The 21,020-nt window shown below is 49.5% G+C and overlaps 1 protein-coding gene across 1 annotated transcript in view; it reads right to left on the minus strand.

Annotated features, from left to right (window-relative positions):
* Positions 1-21,020, minus strand: part of LOC133277041 (SH3 and multiple ankyrin repeat domains protein 3-like) — a 302,090-nt gene that overhangs the window by 85,869 nt on the left and 195,201 nt on the right.

Below are 21,020 nucleotides of genomic sequence, written 5' to 3' on the forward strand. Positions count from 1 at the left end.
ACCTCCTTTGACCAGCTGGTTTTCTTGGCTGCAAGCGCACACTGAAGCCGGCTCATGTTCATTTTCTCATCGACCAGCACCCCCAAGTCCTTCTCCACAGGGCTGCTGTGAATCTCTTCTCTGCCCAACCTGTAGCTGTGCCTGGGATTGCTCCGACCCAGCTGTAGGACCTTGCACTTGGCATGGTTAAACTCCATGAGGTTGGCATCAGCCCACCTCACAAGCGTGTCAAGGTCCCTCTGGATGGCATTCCTTCCCTCCAGGGTATCAACCGAACCACACAGCTTGGTGTCATCGGCAAACTTGCTGAGGGCGCACTCAATCCCACTGTCCATGTCAGCGACAGAGATGTTGAACAAGAGTGGTCCCAACACCGATCCCTGAGGGACATCACTCGTTACTGGTCTCCAGCCAGACATTGAGCCATTGACCACAACTCTTTGCGTGTGGCCATGCAGCCAGTTCTTTATCCACCGAGTGGTCCATCCATCAAATTGATGTCTCTCCAATTTAGAGACAAGGATGTTGTGTGGGACAGTGTCAAATGCTTTGCACAAGTCCAGGTAGATGACATCAACTGCTCTACCCCTGTCCATCAGTTCTGTAGCCCCATCATAGAAGGCCACCAAATTGGTCAGGCAGGATTTCCCCTTAGTGAAGCCCTGCTGGCTGTCACCAAGCACCTTGTTGATTTTCATGTGCCTTAGCATGCCTGCCAGGATTTCAGAGACCAGTTAAAAACCAAACTCACCATTGCCCAGTCCAAGGTGAAATGGGAGCTGTGAGTACCAGACGAATTCTGAAGATGGGCTATGGCAGAAGGTGAGGAAGAGCATTAGGGAAAGGAGCTGGAAGGCAGCATCTTCCCCATTCAAACAAAGGCAGCTTTCACAGGAAGTTCTCAGCACTGGAAAATTTCATTTAAGCACATCAAGCTGGTGACTTCTAGGGCATTAACCAAAACATTCGAACAGACAATAGGACAGCTCATTAAAGGGAGCACGAAGTCTAAGAATGCTCAAGATATGCTTTGCCTGACTCAAACCAGTCGCAATACTGAGAAAGCCACTGAGACCTTGCTGCAAACACCAACAAGCAGTCAAGGAAAAGATGCCATTGCAGAGAGGCACAAAAGATAAGCAAGCCCCTGGAATAATCAGGCTGATATTTATACTGGCAGGAGAAACCTCTCTGTGCTGGGTTCTCATCCCCAGAAGAGGCGTTGCCAGAACAGGTGTTGCAGCTGATGAGGGGATTCTGTCCAGCTCCTTCCCCCTGGATGTGCTCCACAGAGCCTGACACTGACAGTGACAACTGACCAGGGGAGAGCAAACATGGGCTCAGTCCACTGGGAGGCGAGGTCATGTCCACCACTCAAAGCCTCCCATTACCCCTTCTTCAGTGCCAAATGGTGTCTTCTCAACTAGAAGGCAAAGGCAGGCTCTGATCCAGGCTCAGCGCTGCCGATGTCAGCCGTGGGAATTCTGCTCCTTGGGAACAGCGTTGTTCCCAGCCGAGGTGGAGCCGTTTGGCTGCCCAGAGGCACAGAGGTGGTAACGCACGGCAGCAGCTCCAGGCTTTCCATGTACCACGAGCTCACACAATTCATCCTGCTTCTCTTCAAAGGGGAAAATGGTCACAGACAGAGGGATGCTCCAGGAGTTACCCCAGCACTGCCTGAGGCTGCCACATGCACTGGAGAAGGAGAGATGACACCTGAGATCTCCCTTTGCTTGGGAAGGAGATTTAAGAACATTATCTCTGCCTCTTGCCCGAGGTGCATTCAGGAAAGAACAATTATTTCTATAAATAACAAAAACAGGTCCTAGAAAATCCAAATTCTACAGCATGGATTTATTCCATCCTCAGCAAAAGAGACAGATGGAGACTGTTTAAGGGCACCGTGCTGGAGACACAGTATGAATACATGCCACAGATTGAGAAAGAACAGGAAGAAGCTGGCATGGCTAAACAGCAGGGAAGGGAGGTTATTAAAACCAAGAAAAGATCCTTCATAGAGCTGAAACCACGTTCAAATGAGGAACGGGGAGAGAATCGTGATCTCTTGCAAGTTAAATGTAGAAACACAGCATGATGGGCAAAACATGAATCTGTGGAACAATTTGCAAAGACATCAAAACTGATACTACATCAGTTGCTATGGAGCAGGAAGCCTGTCAGAGCAGGCTCAGATGACCATGGTATCAAAGCAGCACTCAGAGAAGGTAGGGCCACTCCAGAGAAACTAACTACAGCTTGTGCTTCCCTATGTTTCTACAAGAGGTTATGGAGTAAAAAGGAGAGGATCACCCACCAGGGCCAGGCAGCAGACAACTACAGTGTCTCAGGTACATTGTGGGTGATAGATGTGCCACTCATGGTGCCCAGAGGCACAGCAGGACTCAGGCTGGGCTGGCAGACATGGGAGGCCCCTTTTCACAGGGATATCAGCAGAGAAAGAAGGTGCTGCAGGCTCATCATCCTAATGCCTCAGTGGGCAAGGCTCTAGCAACTGGAACAAGCAGAGCTCCAGCCAACATCTGCATTGTGGTCAGCCCCGGTCAGCAGAGGTTTTACAGCTCAGAGTGTTTGGGGCTATCAGTGCAGGCCATGCCGTTGATCCCTAGTCTGCTGCCTCTGCTGTTGCCCTCTCCTACAGATGTTTCCATTGATACTGTAATCATACCATTCTTTGTATGTCTCTTACAGAATGTCCACACCAGGACTCACCTGGTGTCCGGGAGTCCTGTCCTCCTGGCAGTAATGTTGGTACCTGTCACAGCCTGCTGCTGGCCATGCCAACCAGCTCCAGTCGTGGCGTTGGCCATCATAGACCAGATCATAGGCTGGTTTGTGTTGGGAGGGAACTCAGAGCTTCTCCAGCTCCAACCCCTGCCATGGGCAGGGACCCCTTCCACTGGAGCAGCTTGCTCCAAGCCCCTGTGTCCAGCCTGGCCTTGAACACTGCCAGGGATGGGGCAGCCACAGCTTCTCTGGGCACCCTGTGCCAGCGCCTCAGCACCCTCACAGGGAAGAGCTTCTGCCTAAGAGCTCATCTCAGTCTCCCCTCTGGCAGGTTCAAGCCATTCCCCTTGGCCTGGCCCTACAGGCACACTTGCTTTGGTGAAATAGTGCTGGAGGGCACCAACTCATCCAAGGGCAGGAGGTGCCGGGTTTTCTTGACACACACTTGTCTAACGAGCTGAACATCCTTGGGCAGCACTTCGGTCCTGTAATACTGGAAACTGCTGCACTCTGCAGGCACTCTCTGTCTTTCTTGTACTGATGGCGACATGGCCCAAGATATGGCACCATTTCTTCAAGTCACAGCAGTCTGCATCAAAGGTAAATCCAGCTCCCTGTGATAGCTGCAACTCTGACATCATCCTCACGAAGCCCACAGGTAGGCCCCAAAATCACTGAGAACAACTGTCTTACTGTCTTTCAAAAGTCCTTTGAGTTACAGGACAATCAAAACAATCAGAGAAGCAGCTTGTGTCCCCTAAATGGAGCAGTGAATGCAATGAGCCACAGCTCCACACCTCGTGCCTGCAGGAGGGAGGAACACCACCATTTCACACAGCTGCGGGGGATCAGAGTTTCCCACTCTTGCTGGAATACCAGAAGCACAGGACCCCAGAGGGCCCTGTTTGAGGACCACGAGTGCACACCAAACCCTCGTGGAATGACGCAGAAACTTGCTGGAGGGTCACACGTCGGAACTGATTTAGAACAGCTCCTCAGTGGAGGCGGTACTCAGTGAGGCATCAATTCATCCTTGCTGTCTTACAAATGGTTGTATTTTACCAGGAGTACTGCTGCAACCTGAGATTTGACCAATTTAGTCCTAATTCTCTAAGAGCTCAATAGCAATTATTTCATTTCTCCAAGAGTACAGATGTCACTTATGCAGCATTGTGTGCTGTGGCTGTTTTCGTGCTGTTGTGGCAATCCACAGGGATGACTTCCAGTACCAGCAGCCTCGTGTCACCAGCTGGTTCAGCAGGTGAGTCAAGGGACCTTGATGATTTCCTGGGGATGCCATGAATGGCTGTGCCCACCCCAAGGCAGCTCTGTATGTCTCAGAATACAAGATGCCCCTGTCTCTGCTCTAACCATCAGAGTGTGTCCCTGGACAGCACTGCCACCATCATCACCAGCTGCTAGCTCCAAGGTGAGGCTTTCCCTGCCTGCACACACACAGATCCCTTCCATGATGTCTGCAACAAGAAATACGCTTAGCACATAGTCACATCCATTCCTTGTGTACACTGCGACTGCAACTGTTCCAGACTGAACACAAGCAGTATAGTCGCTATTGATCAACACATCCTTTATGGTCTAAGTGACAGCTTCTGTCTCTTTAACAAATGATTTACCACCTTCAGAATGAAAAAAACCCTGAATGATGGCTTTGGGTTTATGTCTTCAGCTGTCAGGCTGTGCTGCGCTGCCATGAATCACACCAGGCTGGAGCTGCAGCTCCCCTGACCCGTGAGGTCACACGGAGCTCCGCAAGGAGCACCGGAACCACACATCGCTCCAGCCAGGATGCATGAAGGGCTCAGGGTTCAATCCTCACCTCTCACCCCAACATGGCTGAGAGACCAGGAGCAGCTCAGCAGCCCCAGCTCTGCTTCCTGCCTCATGTGAAGGGGCAGCATCACACAAAGATTGTTTCAGACTTACTCATCCCACCACACTGGATGGGTCCATTTCACAAACCGGCTCCCCAGGGCTCTGCGATAGGCTGGAAAATCCTCGTGGAGATCCCTACGCTGCAGCCCCCACCATTGCTTTTCTTCCTGGACTCACATTTCCAGGTCGCACTTAGGATATTCAGTAATTTGCACAATTCTCATTCCAACACAGCGGCTGTTTCCCTTGGGGCTGACACATTTCCTCTGTAATAATTATCATTAACTTTTTACTGTAATTAAGAATAACTTCCAGTTAACACATGGGCTCTCACTATATATTTTGTCATCTCTGTTTAGAACATGAACACCCTGAAACAAAACCTCTTTTTTGTAGCTTCCATGTTGGCAATTTAACGTTCAGTGCTTACAGAGGGTTTCCAACCAGCAAAGACATCCTGTGAAAACCAACTCATTCACGAGGCCACCTCCCGTGTTTACCTCCTACTTCTGTGGGTAGAAGCTGTGGCTGCCCCATCCCTGGCAGTGTTCAAGGCCAGGTTGGACACAGGGGCTTGGAGCAAGCTGCTCCAGTGGAAGGGGTCCCTGCCCGTGGCAGGGGTTGGAACTGGAGGAGCTTTAACATCCCTCCTAACCCAAACCACTCTGTAATTCTACTGGCATCAGTGACAGTGGCCCCTATTCCAGTATCTGAAGGGGGCCTATAGGGATGCTGGAGAGGGACTCTTCATTAGGGACTGTAGTGACAGGACAAGGGGTAACGGGTTAAAACTTAAACAGGGGAAGTTTAGGTTGGATATAAGAAGGAAGTTCTTTCCTGTTAGGGTGGTGAGGCACTGGAATGGGTTGTCCAGGGAGGTTGTGAATGCTCCATCCCTGGCAGTGTTCAAGACCAGCTTGGACGAGGCCTTGGGTGATATGATTTAGCGTTAAGTGTCCCTGCCCACGGCAGGGGGGTTGGAACTAGATGATCTAACGATTCTATGATTCTATGACACCACTAGAAGCAGTGTTAGTGAAATTCTGTTTGCACAACCCTAATGCTGTTACTATTCAACAGGAGAGCTCCTTTGCTCCGAGTCCAGCGAGATGTGGAAAGTGAGTCCTCAAACTCCCAAAGAGATTGGATGCAGATGTGAACCAAGAGCCCCTCACCCCTGGCACGAGCCACTTTTCCATGTGTTACTGAATTTTAGTTAACAATCCATCACCTCCCCTTTCTGTCCTGTCCTCCCTGACTGTCACATACACAACTGCAGACAACCCCAAATCTCTCTTTCAGCAACCTGCTGCAGAAATGTGTTTACTTCTTTCAGTTTTGTACTGACACTAACACATGTTGGTTGTCCAGATGGCAAGTGTCCTACCACCCACAAAAAACCCACCTAGAAATGACACATACTGCAATGAGAGACCATCTTAGACCCATCTCTGAACAAGATCACGACCACAGCACCACACAGGCCAACTGAAGAGCAAGGGAGTCATTCCCTGCCCAGGGCACACTCCCGAGGCACCAGGCCCCCTCGCTCCACCAGTACATCCCAAGGCTCCATTATGGAAGAGTTCATGCTCGTTTTCCAGAGAGCCTTGTTCAGCACTGCTGGTTTGAACTGGAGATCAATGCAGTGCATACCTAATATGCTTAGCCCAGCTTGCCTTGCTGCTAAGTAAGCTGTTTGTCACAGCATTAAGCTTACAAGCAGCCTTCAAAAACTGAAAAGGCCAATATGACCATGACATAGGCATGTAATGAGGTAAGGTTTGTGTGGGAGAAAGTAACAATCTGCTGAAGAACATGTGGAAAATGGCTTTCAGGCATGACTGCTACTCAGGGAAGCAGAAGAACATGTGGATCTTAAGCCTTGTGTTCTGTGGCTGTCCCAAGCCAAGAAAACCCCTCCAATCATCACACTGGATGCACCAGCAGTTCTGCAGACACCAATCGTCACCTCGGCCTTGCTGACTCCACATTTCATTTCCCTCTTTCTCATTCAAACTCTTAACAAGCCACAATTCACCAGTAATATCAGAGTAACACAACAGAGGCTTCCCTTAACACCAGGGGATGGTGAAGTAGCAGAAAGATCCCACCATTAACTTTGGACTTGTCGACTTCTCATATTATGTACTTATTATCTTGTATTATGTACTTACTAGTCCACTTCAGTTTAAACAACAAGGAAGTGAAGAACACATATGAAGACCACACATGAAAAACGCCAAGACAGTCATAGGAATGGAAATACTTTGATAATACTTGCACCATGGGAATGCATATAGCGACCCTGACAACTGTGCCTGAAAAGACAGAAAAGAACACAACTGCAGCAGAAACTTGAGGAAAGCAACGAGAACACTGTTGTTTCATAAAAGAGTAAGTATTCCAAGTAATCACCAGCCTGAAAGTTAATCAGCATTCCCAACAAAGCCAGCATTACAAGAAAACCACCCTCACAGCACATTCCCAAGCAGCAGCAGCAGCAGTGTCCCAGCACCCCCGACTGCTCTGAAGCCAGCGCAGGGAGGAAGAGGGACAGATCCAGGTTTGATTCTGCTCTGCCCTGCAGCTCAGTAGTAATTCACACCCACACAAAGTAATTAGAAAACCCGCTGTGATTTGTTAGCGTGTTCTTCCCACTGTGCACACGACTGTTGGTATTCATGCATGCAAATAGATGCACTCAACATATGGGTAGCTGCTCACACTGCCCGGGGCTGCGCAAGTGTTCCCTGTCCGAGGAGCCAAGAGCCTGCTCCCAGCAGGAGGGAAGGGCCTGAGCAAGCTGAGGGCGCCCTGCTCGGGCTCTGAGCCACACAAACCACAGCTGGAGGCACCTCCTGCCTAGCCAAGCCCCGTGGGGACAGACTGATCTGAGAGCCTTCATACTGCTCTTACAGATGCCCTTCACAAGCGTGGCAGGAGGGACTGCAGGGCAGAGTAAAGGCCTTTTTCCACCGGTGTCATCAGCTATGGAGCTGAGGTTGGTAATCAGCATTCAGGTCTGCTGCTGACAGACTTAACTTAGTATTTATAGTCAGGAATCTATGACCAGCACAGTCTGGAGACGGGAAGATGGGTGCAGAGGTGAAGACGGTTCCTTCTGCTCACTCAGCCCACGCCGATGTTGCACCAGTACAACACCCCACAGCATCTGCTGCTCTGCTGTCACCCCTGCCTAGGGCTGGGCTCAGCACTGCCTGTGCCTCTCCAAAGTGCTGGATCCACCTTCTCAGGAAGGGTGGTCACTTGTGCACGTTGCTGCTCACAGCACATCTCAAACATGCCTCAAACAGGCAGTAGGCTGGCACGTGCCGTTCATGTGCCCGGAGCTAACCTGGAGCTACCAAAGCATGCTATGTCAGACCGCTGAGCACTGCAGGTTCCCGTCATACGCTTACTTCTTCTGCCTTCCTCTGTACCACGAAGCTTTGTCCACCACTGAGGTCATTTCACAGCATCACAGTATCACAGCCTGGTTTGGGTTGGAAAGGACCTTAAAGCTGATCCAGCTGCATGGACAGGGCAGGGACACCTCACACTAGAGCAGCTTGCTCCAAGCCCCTGTGTCCAACCTGGCCTTGAACACTGCCAGGGATGGGGCAGCCACAGCTTCTCTGGGCACCCTGTGCCAGTGCCTCAGCACCCTCACAGGGAGGAAAGTCTCAGCAGTTCAGTTCTCATGCGCGGCTGGGAAAGCAGCAGCAGCCCCTCATTGTGCTGGACACTGATGAGGCCACACCTTGAATCCTGTGTTCAGCTCTGGGGACCTCACTGCAAGAGAGACATTGAGGTGCTGGAGCTGGGCCAGAGAAGGGCAATGGAGCTGGTGCAGGGCCTGGAGCCCCAGTGTGATGGGGAAGGGCTGAGGGACCTGGGGGGTTCAGTGGGGAGAAGAGAAGGCTCAGGGGGACCTGATGGCTCCCTACAAGTGCCTGACAGGAGGATGGAGCCAGGAGGGGCTGGGCTCTGCTCCCAAGGAACAAGGGATGGGACAAGAGGAAACGGCCTCAAGCTGCCCCAGGGCAGGTTTAGATGGAGCTGAGGAACAATTCCTGCCCCAGAGGGTGCTCAGGCATTGGAACAGGCTGCCCAGGGCAGGGCTGCAGTCACCATCCCTCAAGGAATTTAAAAGCCATGTAGATATGGCATTTGGTGACATGGTTTAGCAGTGAACCTGACACTGCCAAGTGCTGGGTTTATGGTTGGACTTGATGATCTTTAGGGTCTTTTCCAACATAAATGATCCTATGATTCTCCAAGTCTATTACCTCCAAGATCTGAGGTTCAACCTTTTCTTGTCACAAGGTCTATAAAACCTGCTGGAGAAAGCAAGATGTTTCATGAGGATGAAAACAGCTCTTCTGGAATACCAGCAGGATCCATTATTAAATGACATCTCTGACTAAAACATCCAGTTTCCCATTTGGTGATTGAACCCCCCTCCTAAAGCCCTACTTGGCCTTTATGTGAAGTGCCAGAACAAGCTATAATCATTTCTCTGGAATGAATCTTCTCTTCCTCAGCATCTCCTACAGAAGATGGGCCAAGAAGCTACTTTCAAATCCCCACAACTGATGTCAGCATATTAAACGTTGTACTAACTGGATCATACCCAAATCGCAAACCAAAGACCTGTTATTAGTGTAGTCTGCACCGCGCCGGCAGCCTCAAGCTCCTGCACGTGGCTGCTCCCACAACCCCTGTCCAGCCCTGAGGGCGCAGCCAGTGTCTGGATAAGCACAGGCAGCTCACACCGAAACAGCCACCATGGCACAAGGTCTCAGTATGATCCTGCCCCGATGTGCCCTGGCCATGCCCGCACTTGCCCCACGCTCTCCAGTGGGACACAGCATCACTTGCCCTGGCACCCACGGCCAACAGAGACCAGCACCGGGCACTGGCTGCAGCAGCCCTGCCTACTCACAATCAATCTCAACCCCTGCCTCAAGGAAGGTGACTCCTCACCGAGGACACTTCCCATAAGGGACAGATTCTCACCGTGTTGGTCCTGCTCCAGTGCTCGTCCACCCGGTGCTGTCGGGTTGCCCCTCGGAGCGGAGCCCCACAGATGCTTCAGCTCTTGAACAAGAAATCACCCTCGCTGTTCAAGCCCAAGTGATGGTGCTGGGCCCCAGGCAGCAGACTCCCGCCTGTCCGTGTCCGATGCTGCAGGATGTGACCTGTGAGGGGCAGCTCCACATCCGTGCACAGCCCCACGTCGTGATCAGAGCAAGCTCGCACTGAAACAGCGCTCACAGCTTTCCTGTTCTGACTAGATGATACATGCATCACATTTTTAGTCCTTGCTCTTACAAAGCGTGATGCTTCTCGCAGATGCATCACAAGGGTTTGAATTACCCTTCTCTGTAATCTTAGCACAAGTCACGAGTTACTGTGCTGGAAGTTACAGGCAGCTGAACTCCAGGCACACAATCCGAGAGGAAATGTCACCATAAACCAAGAGCACACACTGCATCTGATCTCCAGGACACCACTGGCATAAAGAAGATCTTGGCAAACATTTGCCCAAGGACAGGTTAAAACACACAAGCCAACAAACCTGCAATAGAAACCTCTCTCATTTTAACTGAGCACAAGGGATGCTGCAGATCCTGCTTTGGCTGCAAAGTTAAAATGAGCCCTGTTGAAATAACCTGCTCTCACAAAGACCTCTGGTGGGCTGAATCTGGACAGGTTACATGGGCCAAAATGCCTTTTGACCCCTTGATGAGTGTCAAGGCTCATGTCTCATCCCTGGCAGTGTTCAAGGCCAGACTGGACAGGGCTTGGAGCAACTTGGTACAGAGGAAGTTGACCCTGCCCATGGCAGGTAGTTGGAACTGGATGAGCTTTAAGGTCTCTTCCAGCCCAACCCAGTCTGTGGTTCTATGATTTCTCCTGAAGCACTTCAAGAGCATTTACAATGTGTAGTATATAGCAACTACCACTTTAGCATGTATACTTCACAGCTCCTACAGCATCGCCATTGCAACAAGAGATTGGCTACAAGTTATGGGTGGGTCAAGTACAAGACCAGCACTGAGCTAGGTGAGAAACTGCAAACTGTAATGTAGGCAGAAATGTCCAGTAGGTGCTTTGCTGCTGAATTTGGAACAGAGAAGGGCACAGTCATCATCTACTAAAACAATGTGGGTGGAATAGAAAACTTGTCACCTCTACGGAGAGCATGAGGCAGCATCTGCTAAAATAAAGCATTTCCTAATCCATAAGCCAGAATACTTTACATTGCAGAGCTTTAGAGAAACCAGCTGAGGCACCATCTCAGTAACAAATGTCTATATTTAAGAAAGTCTGGAAACATGGGAAATTCTAGACCTTGGAGGGACTGCCAGGAATGACACAGGAACTATAAACTATCAGCAGGCTCCAATCCTAAGTAAATTAACAGACTGCTTCATTTAGAAGATCAAAGAGGAAATCTCACCAGTGTAGTTAATGGGAGGTTAAATCTGTCAAGCACCTTGTCAAGATCCCAATATAATAGATGATGGCAACCCCAGAAGATCATCTACTATGGCTTAAGAGTTTGGTACCACTGCACGTGAATTAACCCAAGATATCACAACCTTCTCATAGGACATTAGCGTCCTACATGTAATAAGCTCACCAAAAGGCCAAAAAATGTAATCAGAAGCACACAGACACGGTGGGGCAGCTGCCTCCAGTTAGCCCCATGAGGATCACTCCAAACCTGTGCTACAGTCAGTGGTCCACAACATGAGCTCTCACTGTGCTCAAGAAGAAAGGCAACCTGTGGACTTCCACAAATGGAAAGGAAACACTATTCCCTCTGTACCCATGACCTTCTCAGAGCATAACAGTCCAGCTGGTGTCCTCAAGAATGACACAGAAACATTTGAGACCACAAGGCAAAGAAAACAGAATCCCAGGCGTAGGAAAGTCTCACAATGTGAAATTCCTATCAGAGATTTATTCCCATGGAAAGAAGGTCAAGGCATCTACATCACTTTTTGTAAGTACAAACTGAAAGGAAAATACTTCCAGTATTTTAGAATTTTCAAGAAATGCTGAGAAGGGATCTCAGATTTCTGCTTGAACTAAGCAGAATTCCCACTGGAGGTGGCAACTAAACATTGAACTCTGTGGCAAAACGCGGACTCTTGCTTCTCCAAATTCCATATGGGAGAGGACCAGGCTCTTTGGAAGCTGTGACTGCTTTTGCTCTTGCAATTTGCATTGCTCACCCCCACCACAACGACTTCCCCTTCCTGCTCCCTTTGTGGGTGCAGCTTCAGAAGGTGAAACTAGAAACTGGTCAGAGAAGGATGGAGGACAGCGGATGGGACGAGCCAGCTCGCGAAGGCCCCCCAGGTCACTCGCTCCTGTCAAATCATCACTGTATTTGAAGAGGGGAACAAACAATTTCCCAAATTAGACTGGCAAAAGATCCAGGGCTTTTCACTTCCTTTGCATGGATGATGCTTGTCCTCTGCTGGAAAACTGCATCTGGTAAATCCTGAACTGTGGAAGGGCTCTGGACACCAGGAACAGTTTGGTCATGTGAATACGCTCACGTTTTAGTCTACCAAAAGTCTTCACAATCAAATCCAACATCCAGGTAAAATGTAAAAGGCAGTTCTGCACAGGAAGGCAAATCCAGTGCAATTGCCCCTTCTCACTCTGCCCCTTCTCACTCATGTTTTACCCAATCAGAAAACGGTTTTGGCAATTCTTACAGATACAACTGAACTACTCAGAGCTGAAGAAGTGCGAGAGGAAAGAACGGTGACAGTTCTTTACTGTCATTTTTTGTAATGATCTGATTAGCTTCTGCCTGGAAGAACAAGGACCAGCAGACTCTCACGAAAAGGAAAACCCACCCAAAGTCACTGGAAGATATTGTAAGAATCTGCAGTACTTTTCATAATTCAAGCTTCTGCAGCTAATGATTCAGCTCAAGAGATACAAGACAGTCTCCTGCAATACCTGCTTTTAATTGCTCTCTGGAGAGAAGTACAAATAACTTACAACTGGTCATGCTGAAGAAACACTTTTGGTTCCCTTGCCTCATGACACTCAAGGCTCACAGTGACACCCGCCCCGTCCACCAGTGGTGGAACACATTCAGTGCAGGAATGACAAAAGCCAAAGAACCCCCAGTCTGCAGAATCAATTATACCAAAACATTCCTAACAGATGTTTGTCTAAAATGTTCTTTATTTTCCAATGAGGGACCTTTAAATAACTGCTGAGACAATCTCCTCTAATGCTTTCCTACCCTTATAATGAGGAATTTTTTCCTACTGCTGAGCTCAAATTTTGTTTGCTGTGATTGTTGCTGATTGCCTCTTGTTCTGTTCCAAAAGCCATGGAGCAGGGTTTATTCCCACCTCTGCAGTTTAAATTACACATATGAAGACTGTTACCACACAGACACTTGCCCAGCACCTCAATTTATACTGTACCAGTGCTAAGGAGAAGGTTTGCTGGACTCATGTTTCCACGGCCCATTTCCCTGGGTTTTCACAAGAGTTTGCTCATTGATGTTCAGCTTGGGATTCACTGAACTTCCTTGAGAGGGTGCTGAGGCGCTGGCACAGGGTGCCCAGAGAAGCTGTGGCTGGGGAGCAGTGTCCAAGGCCAGGTTGGACACAGGGGCTTGGAGCAAGCTGCTCCAGTGGAAGGGGTCCCTGCCCATGGTAGGGGTTTGGAACTGGATGAGCTTTAAGGTTCCTTCCAGCCCAACCCAGTCTGGGATTCTATGAACATCTTGAACCTTTTCCCCCTCCTTCTCTCTCCTGCACTGCACAGCTGAGCACTTTTCTGCAAGTGTCATCATTTGCATCTCTCCTCACTGAACTGCATCTGAGTGTTTTCAAACAAGAGTTTCCATCCCTCCAGATGATTCCGAATTCTCTTCCTGCCTACAAGTCTGCAGTGACTCACTGAAGGCATCTGCAACAGCTTCTGTCCCCCGGTAAGCATGGCCTGTTGTCCAGAAAAGGGGAGGATGACACCTGCTCCAGTGCTTAAACACTTTGAGGAGCTGAAATTAGCAGAGAAGCCGCGGGCTTCTCCTCTGCTCCTTCAGCTCTCCAAGTCAGTAAACAAGAAGAAGGATGCTGAAGACATTCACAGAACTGGGACACAACACAGCAGAAGGGACCACAGCAACAGTACGTCTTGGTGCAATGAGGGGAAAGGAAGTGACTGCATGGGATGAGTTATGTGCTATTAGGGGATATATCTGCAGTCAGGTCAATTTTGCTGTGGAAACCCCTATTTTTCCCCATCAAACCACTGGGGTTAAGTGGGTAGTTGAATGAAGACCTCCTGCTGGCAGCACCTAGAGTAGGCTGCATCTTGCCTAGGTTTTCACAGTGATGTTACACCTGTCTCTATGTTCATGAGTACTCCTATGGTTCCCACACATCCTATGAGTGAAAATACACAACGAGGTCGTGATTCATCTGACTTAAATGATGGGTTTGGATGAAAAGTAACTGCACCCTGTAAGTCTCCTTTTGCTGCTCCGTGCTTCTAAAGAAGTCCCAGACGATAAGGTTGGGCAGACAGGCATTGAGCTGTCTGTAGTTACACAAGATGAACCTCTCCACTAACACATGACAAAAAAACCTCTCCTCTCTCTCTCCACTCAGTAGAGGGAGAAAACCATTACACAAGGGGAACATCACAGGAAACATCCATGCTGTGCTCCAAGACACCAAATGGTTGGTAGGAAAATAAAGTGCTCAAAGACCAACCAAAGAACTGCACTGCAGAAGAAAACCAACTGAGTTTAATGGTTGTAAAATACTCAGAGAACCAAGTCCATGTCTCAAGAAGGAATGAAAGGCTTCAACATGGTCCAACTTGCTCTGTTCTTCCAGTTAGCATGAAGGAACACGAACAGACCGAGTCTGTGACTTTGCCATCGCTGGCTTGTTGTTCTTTTAAAGTCAGTCTTAAGTGTTCAACAGCACTTCATTGAAGTACAGAGGGAGGCTGCGTCCTTCCTCCTATTGTCCTTTCCTATACCAGAACACAAGGACGAGGTACTGCAGAAGACTGGGGCTTGACACCAGCATCCTTTGGTGAGTAACGGTCAGTAGCAAGCACTAAAGGAAGGAGTATAAGAAACAGAAGAAAGGGCCAGTGATCCACCCTCGTGATACCTTCCTGCTTCTGGAAGCCAGTAAGTACACCCCTCATCTCAAGCCCTGAGCACACAGTGTTTCCTGGTCACAGATTTACCCTTCAGTAATTCTGCACTCCCAGTTCAAATCCATTTATAGTTCTGGCCTCCACAACATGCAGTAGGCATAAATTCTACAATTTAATCAGCTGCAAAGTGACAAAGTACTTTGTTTTATTTTAATCTTGCTGCTTGCTAATTCCACAGAGTGCCACCTCATTCCTTTGTACTAAGAAATCACTATTGTTCCATATTCACCTTCTCCTTGCCTACTCATGATTTCATAAACCTCTGACAAATCTTCCTTGGGCAACTCTTCCCTGAGCTGAAGAATTCCAGGCTATTTAATCCCTTCTCAAAGGCAAGGTGGTCCATGCTGTGGGTCACCCTTGCTGGCTGTCCCTGAACCTTTTCTAGTTCTTCTTATTCAGATGGGAAAACTACAATTGCAAGTAAGAGACTGTCAAACCGTGGGTTTACATAGAAGTTTAACACTATTTTTAGTAGACTTTCTATTTCTTTCCTATTTCCTAACATCCTACATGTGTCATCAGCTGCTGCCCTGCTGACGTTGCTGAGAACAACCCACATGATTCCAGAATCTCAGAGTAAGATGCCTCACAGAAATCTATCACTAAGTAGGTTTGTGCTTCAGAGGCTTCAAACCCAAGAGACAGCAGGAGCCAGAAAGACTTCAGCCTCAGACAGACGAGCTGCTTCGTGACCAACAGCTCTATCAGTCACCACCTCTTCCAAGTTGTGGTTGTACTCCATCTGCTACCTCACCAAAGCTTATTCAAACACACTGCAGAAAGCAGGACTCCTGAGACCAAGTGTGTGTGTCCATCCTTCCTTTGCTCCAAGCCCTTTGCTCCAGCACTTCACCTATAGCGACACTCACAGCACTGACTCTGGGCTCGGCACCTTTCCTTTCCTGCAGAAAGAAGGAAAAGCAAAAGGGAAACCCCACAAACTGTTCTGCAGCCAACAAAGAGCCCTTGGACAGGTTGTTCACACACTTTCCCAGGACCTGCTTTCCAACTGCTAAACCCTTGTCCTGAGTCTGCTTCTAAAGAGTGTGAATCATAGAATCACAGACTGGTTTGGGTTGGAAAGGACCTTAAGGATCATCCAGTTCCAATCCCCTACCATGGGCAGGGACACCTCACACTAGACCGTATCACCCAAGGCTCTGTCCAACGTGGCCTTGAACACCACCAGGGATGGAGCATTCACCACTTCTTTGGCTAACCTGTTCCAGTGCCTCAGCACCCTCACAGGGAAGAACTTCTTCCTGATATCTAACCTAAACTTCCCCTGTTCAAGTTTTAACCCATTACCCCTTGTCCTATCACTACAGTCCTGATGAAGAGTCTGCTTTAATGAACAGTTCCCCTTCCCACTGCTCCTTTAACAAGCAGCCCCTCAGGCTGGAGCTGCTCAGCTTGGGCATCTCTCAACAGCTTCCACTGGCTGTTGGCACTCAGCTTCTATCAGTTCATCACACCTGGTCCTGTTTCTGGCATGAAACAGGTCACAAAGCCTCCTGTTAACCATCAACTCTTGCCCCCACTCTACTTGGTGATTGCCAGGCCGCATCTGGAATACTGTGTCCAGTTCTGGTCACTGCTGTACAAAAAAGATGTGGATGGTGATGGGCACGAGTTACTCCTGGGGAGATTCTGATTGGGAATTAGAGGAAATTTTTTAACATTGAGAACCACCAGCCACTGGAATAATGTCCCCAGGGAAGTGGTGACTCCCCAGCGTTGGACACTGTTAAGACTGGGCTGCACAGGGTGCTGGGACATCCAGTCTAAGTCATGCTTTGCGGGAAAGGTTGGAGCACATGATTCTTGAGGTCCCTTCAAGCTGGGATTCTGTGATTCTATGAAATTCTGAATTTCAGAGAAAGCTGAGCAGGACCCCAGCACAGGGGCTGCTGAGGGAGACCATGGGCCTGGAGGAGCTCTCTTCTTACCATTCCATGTTCCTGAAACTCTCTGTGAAAGACCTAAGCGGTCCCAACAGATATTGTTCACCAAAAGATCTTAACAGACTATTCTGAAGGCACGTTAATTTGACAAGTGGGATTATACAGAAGCCTTTTCAGGAAGAGATTTCATTTTCTCCCTCTATACTTCTGTTGCCATAGCAACAAAGGTTGTACCAGCCCAGCACAAATTACCTTCTTCCAACTAGATGGGCTGCTGCTGAAAACCCGTCTCCAGCTATACATCAGAGCAGAGACCTCTCCAGATCTGCCACCACTGCCTGCCCAGCAGCTCAGGCTGCACAACACGTGTCAAAGATTCATTCCCCTTCTCCTGTTTCTGAGCAGGAAGCTCCTTTTGCCGGGGTATTTTCGATGCTGTGCCCTAGAAGGCCATTCCAGCCATTCCCCAGCCATTCCCTGACCATTCCCAGCCATTCCTAGGCCATTCCCATGGCCCCTGCTTCATGCTGAGCCCTGCCAGTTCACACAGTGTCCCTCCAGGCTTGCTTATGAATACCACAAGAGAGAAAGACAATGCCGAGCACATTCCAGCTCCCTGACTGCCACTTGCCTCCCAGTGCTACCTCACAGGGCAGGAATCAGGAGGGTTCTACTGCTCCGAGACCAATCCTGACCAAACAGCACACAGGGACTGCTGAGGCAGGATGGAGAAGACTAAAGGAAGTTGTCCCAGAGCACACACAGCATGAAGCTCAAGGAAATCCAGAGCGACTGCTTTTCCTTGGTTTGGTCTAGAAGGATGGGAAGCAGCTCTTGGCTCTTGTGTCCCCATCCCCTGCACAGCTCCATAAAGCCTTGGGAAAGCAGCATGCAGGAGGTGCTCAGGGGATTGGGATCCCAGTGCCTGACAGAGGTTTGCTGGTCTGGACTGGGGTAGAGCGAATGCTGTCTGCAGTAGCTCCTAAGGGGCTGTGTTTGGATCTGTGCTGGAAACAGGGTTGATAACAGGGATATTTTCATTACTGCAGAGCAGTACTTACACAGCATCAAGGGTTGTTCTGCTCCTCGCCCCACGCACCACAGAGCAGGCTGGGGGTGCATGAGGAGCTGGGAGGGGACACAGCCAGAACAGTGACCCCAACTGACCAAAGGGACATTCCAGACCATAGGACATTGAGCTCAGCAATAAAACAGGAAAGACTGGTGAAGGAAGCTGCTGGGCATGGGTCAGCTCTTGTGAGCAATGGTTTTCATTTGCATCATTTGGTTTTCTTGGGCTTTTTTCCCTCTTTGTAAGTTTCCTTTTCATTATATATTACTATCATCATCATCATATTTTATTTCAATTATTGAACTGTTCTTATCTCAGCCCACGGTTTTCTCACTTTACCCTTCTGATTCTCTCCCCCATTCTGCTGGGATGAGAGAGCGGCTGCGTGGGGCTCAGTTCCTGGTTGAGGTTAAATCACCACAGCAAAGATGCTGATTTCAATGGGGAGGACGAGCTATGACCACACTGCCAAGAGGGGTGAGCCCTGAGCAGGACCTAGAGAAGAGACGGGAACAGCAGCCACTGAACTGCACCATGCGGCGCACACATGGGTACCGCTGTCATGAGTGTCAGGGGAATGGAGCAACACAAAGTCCAGGTGCATTCCCAATGATTTGTAGGTGATTATACACATCCCTTACATTCCCAGTTTGGTTAGTTCACCTGAGTGAATGCATACCTACAATGAGGGGAGGCTGGGAGCACTGGGCTGTCTCAGCTTGGGGAAAGGATAGTGGATGCCTCACTGCCACCTGCTACTGCTCATGGGAGGCTGTACAGAAGAGAGAAGAGGCTGTTGGAGGCAGAGACGGATGGGACAACAGACAATGAATGCAAATGCACAAAGGGATGGGACAACAGACAATGAATGCAAATGCACAAGAAATCACTGTGAGATATACAGAAATGTTTTTCACCCTGGAAACAAAGACTGGGACACAGGTCTGCAGGAGCTGTGGGACCTCCAGCCTTGGAGACATGCAAATCACCATGATGTAGCTGGCTCTGCTCTGAGCAACTGGGTGTGCTAAAACCCTCCAGACATCCCTCCCGACCTAAATTATTGTGTAATTCTGTGTATCGACGTATCTGGCCAGTCACAGCATCTAAGGGCACTGAAATCCCTGCTCAGAGACTTCCAGTTTTCCCTGCCTTCTAAGGGGAGGTCCATCCAGATGGCTTGTGACTACTCGTGGTTGTAATCTCTCTCCCTGGTCAACTAATCCCTGTGATTGAGTAACAATAAAAAATAAATCCTAAATTGACAATTGCTCCCAATTCTTTTCCTTCCCAGCTGTGCCATGGAGAATGTGGGCTCTTAATTTTATAGTTAATTTTGAATCACTTTAATCTCTTCCCTTAACATAGTTCATCAGAGAAGTCAATTCCCCCCGCGATTGCCTCTTGCTGATAAGAACAAGCCCAAGCTTCTCTCCCCGTTTCCCTTATTCCTATTTCAGAGCAGATTAGGCTTGCTGAGCCCTGCCCTGTGCTCCTCATCCTCAGAGGTCTGGGGAAGGCTCACTGCCCCCTGGTGACCCCAGCACACCTCGCCAACAGAGCAGCCTCGTGTTCTCTTACGGTTCTAACCACAGTTACGCTTCAAAGCGATGTCCATGAGCAGTGGGGCCTGCCCCAGAACAGACTCTCACCCTCCACCAATACAGACCTCAACCTCCCCTCTGAAACCGGCCACGTGCTGGTGAAGCTGCAACCTGGGAACGTTGCTTCCCTGGAGGCTGATTCCACAAAAGAAAACACTTGTGTTCATTATACCACCTAGTACCTTCTATGTTCTCAAATATACATCCTCAGCTTGCTTTTCACTTATTAAGCCAGAAAAGAGTAAATTATACACCCTACCCAAACCTGAACTCAGCCGTGTGGATGCTGCTCCTTGCTCTATGCATGGGGCACCCATTCAACCCTATTTCAAAGGCTTTACCTGAAATCTGAAGTCACTCGTGTAATTTTCTCAAGTACTTTTAAAGCTGTTCCTCCAACATTGTCATTATGTTAATCCGCTCCCACGTCTGAGCACTCCAGTGAAGTCAGAGATGATGGAATAAGCACTCTCCTGCAAATCATGTTAATCATCTGCTGCAGCGGTCCTACAGCACCTCAGCTCTTCATTCCTGCTCTCCAGGAACCTACTGGCCCAAGCATTTAATATTTAAAAAAATAGGGGAAAACCCCATTTTGTTTATCTTATTTTTTAAGGTGATCCTAAACCCCACATGTGAATCCTCACAACCCCTGATGGTAACCCCATGGCCCCAAGCCTCCTGTTATCGAGTCAGAGCACCACTTCCATCCCATAATACTGCAAAACACACCCTTGCACTCCTGAGGCTCTGCTCCCCGTGCTCTCTGCTTCCCGGCCACCAGCACCACCTCCATCCATCCCTGCTTCAGCAACAGCCACGCTCTGAACTCCAGCAATCAGAGCAGGAAGCTTCCACTGAATGGAGTGGGGCCAGAGAAGGGCAGCGGAGCTGGTGCAGGGCCTGGAGCCTAAGTGTGATGGGGAAGGGCTGAGGGACCTGGGGGGTTCAGTGGGGAGAAGAGAAGGCTCAGGGGGACCTGATGGCTCCCTACAAGTGCCTGACAGGAGGATGGAGCCAGGAGGGGCTGGGCTCTGCTCCCAAGGAACAAGGGATGGGACAAGAGGAAACGGCCTCAAGCTGCACCAGGGCAGGTTTAGATGGAGCTGAGGAACAATTCCTGCCCCAGAGGGTGCTCAGGCATTGGAACAGGCTGCCCAGGGCAGGGCTGCAGTCACCGTCCCTGCAAGTGCTCACACAGCGTGGAGACGAGGCCTCAGTGCCGTGGGTCAGTGGTGACCTTGGCAGGGCTGGGAACGGTTGGACTGGATGAGCTTGAAGGGCTTTTGCAGCCTGGTTGATTCCATGATTCTATGATTATGTGACCACCGGGTGCCTCCACGGTGGGATGTCTTTTGCTGGCTGGGTGGCTCATGGCTCCAGCAGCACCAGTCCCTGAGGCAGGGTGATGGTCTTAAGGTGCGCAACAAAGGCAGCCACTTGTTCTGCTTCACACCAATTTTCCTTAACTGAAGGCTGAGGCTGTTTCACTGCTGTGCTCAGAGCAACCTGTGAGTGAATGATGAGCACACACACGCACTTTGAGAAGCTCTTCTTGTTCCCTGTCAC

Source organism: Pezoporus flaviventris, unplaced genomic scaffold (assembly GCF_033815535.1).
Source record: "Pezoporus flaviventris isolate CSIRO_AGI_PZ_B2104156 unplaced genomic scaffold, CSIRO_AGI_Pfla_v1 ptg000049l, whole genome shotgun sequence".
Taxonomy (NCBI): Eukaryota; Metazoa; Chordata; class Aves; order Psittaciformes; family Psittacidae; genus Pezoporus; species Pezoporus flaviventris.